General features: G+C 33.2%; 1 pseudogene; it reads right to left on the bottom strand.

Annotated features, from left to right (window-relative positions):
• Positions 1-206: 206 nt before the first annotated feature.
• Positions 207-306, bottom strand: LOC121822201 (U6 spliceosomal RNA; annotated as a pseudogene).
• Positions 307-2,677: the final 2,371 nt, after the last annotated feature.

Genomic DNA, 2,677 nt, shown 5'->3' with positions numbered 1-2,677 from the left:
CCCCATATACCTTCTTGTACCCTGACCATCATTTCCCACCCCATTTTAACTCTTGCTGTCCCATTATTTCCCTTTAACTCTTTATACCATTGTGCTTTATCATCCCTCCATTGATTGACCATTCCCTCATGGTCCCTTACTAAATTGCTGGCCTCTATGTGTATCCAAATTGATCACACATTTTTGAAGATTAAAAGCTAACATCAAAAAATATGGAACTTTGGAAAAAAATGCATTTAATTCTAGTGTAGGGGCCATGTTAATCTTTTCTATATTATTCTATTTTAATATGCAATATACTAAAGCAAGGAACCATTCAATAATCCTTAAAATATTTTATTGGACAACTACTATATGCCAGACCCTAAATCTAAGCAAATCTAAGCAAAAGTGCAGGCTTTTTAAATGGTTCCTGTTCTCACATAGGATTTACAGTATATTAAGGTGGGGGGTAATATCAATACCTAATTATTCATACATGTGTATAAATAAAAAAGCATAATAAGCCTTGATTTGAAAGTAGCTCACAAGGAAAACAAATTATTAACAGAAGAGGAAAAATTTATCTTAAGCAAGACCCAGAAAAAATTTTTAAAATAACTGCAGCAACCATCAGCATGCATGTACAGCTATAACAAAATTACATAACAATTTTTATATATTATACATATGCATATATATCAATTATACATGACATACATAATATACACACATATGAAATATGCTTAATATATGTGTGTGCCTATGAATAAACATTGTGTGAGGAGTGAAGAAGTAATCAACCATGAGCAGATGTTAATAATGATTAAAGAGTAAAAAATATTACTGAAAAGGAAAATTCTGGTATTGGTGATATAACAAGCACAAGTTTTCAACTAATCTTTTCCTTTTCAATCTAAAACTCATTATCAAAGCCGATAATGAGTCCATCTGAGACATAAACCCTCATTTGAAATCCACTCAATTTTCTTACTAGTGTATTCCCAATCTTTTGTCTAGAAGAAACAGCTGAGATGAGGACAGACATTTTAATTCTCAGATTTCAAGTCATTTTGGAATAGATGCTACAGGTAAACCACCATGACTTAGTTCCACTCTCTTTTCTCAAAAACTTTCTTAGTTTAACGACTCCCACTGCGGTTATTCCATATTCAATTGACGTATGCACACTTTCTTTACTTCACCCACTTCTACTTTCCTGTACATCTCTTATAATCCTTGGTATTATTTATGTGGTTTGCAGAAAAGTGCTATATAGTGACTTGGGATTGAAGAAAATTATTTAACATCTGTGCTTCATTTTCCACTTCCCCATCTGTAAAACTTGATGTCATAATATTTATCCAATCCTGCACAGGAGTGATATAAGAATTTACTCATGTTGGTAAGGAACATTTAGATGCAAGGCACAGCAGAAGTATAAAATGCTGCTATTATTTTCTGACAGTCCAGTCAAGCTCTATAAATAATGTGGTCAGGCCCTGAGAACCATATTATTGTCTGTAATGGCTTGCAGGTGAGGCTTAGCCAGTAGACAAGGAGCCCTCATTCTGGAGTCTTGTCACTCAGGTTGTGTAAATGTCATCATGAACATTTTGTAAGAGCAGCCCTTTCAACTCCTTAACTAGGAAAATTAAGATTATACTTTTCCAACACCAAAGAAAATGAACTGTGGTGAGGGTATAGACTTCATTGTATAGAAAGATTTGATTAAGTGGTTTTTGAGGTTTCAGATTAAATGATTTTCTTGTATGCTGTCAGGAGAAAATAAAAAGAACAAATGTATATAAAAGTGACTCTTTCAAACAGGCACACACAGTGGGATTGTAGCCAGCCAAGGACCTTGGTGAAAATGTACACATCTATGGGGAAAATGAGAATCAGACTAACAGCCTTTAATATACTTTATGTGGAAGAAGTGTGTCCAGCCCCTCTGTTTATTCATCTTTACAATGCAGTCTGATTTTTAGATTTTTTTGTTTTGAGTATTTTATACATAAGTGATGTGTTTACATCATTTTGACCTCATCCGCTCTCCCTACCAGCTCCTCCCATGCCCACCATTCCTTCTCAAATTCATGATTTCTGCTTCTTTTAATTGTCATTGTTACACACATATATATGTACGTAATTAAACTCAACTCATTTTACAATCCTCGCCTCCTTTTTCTACACCACAAGTATCTTCCAGTTGGGAATGGCTAAATCTAATCAAGTAATGTAGTCATACACATATTTAACCCAGATAATTTGTATGTGTGCTATTTGTCTTAAATACAAATTTCTTAATTCATCTCAACTATACTTGATCTGAAGAAAACCTAAATGATTGAGTTTGAACAGTCTAGAAACTGTTAAGCTACACAATTGTCAGGAATTTAAATAATCTAAATACAAAAATGTTTCTGCCTATTAGCACTACATTATCCAAAGAGAAGACTGGATTTTTGGACATTTACAAGAATTTTAAAATGAATTTATAACACATGGGGAAAGAGATGAACTTAAAAATGGTAGAGGAAGTAAAGTGTCACAAATGGATTCCTTACTTTGAATAGTAGGAAGTGTAAAACAAAACACACAAACTCACAACAGCATTTTAAAAAACTATATTTCACTGTTGTATGACATGGAAAATCAGGTAATTAACAGAGTTACAATATGTGTGGTTACATGT

The sequence above is a fragment of the Peromyscus maniculatus genome, chromosome 13, assembly GCF_049852395.1.
Source record: "Peromyscus maniculatus bairdii isolate BWxNUB_F1_BW_parent chromosome 13, HU_Pman_BW_mat_3.1, whole genome shotgun sequence".
Lineage (NCBI taxonomy): Eukaryota > Metazoa > Chordata > Mammalia > Rodentia > Cricetidae > Peromyscus > Peromyscus maniculatus.
This window is presented reverse-complemented; position numbering and strand designations above follow the sequence as displayed.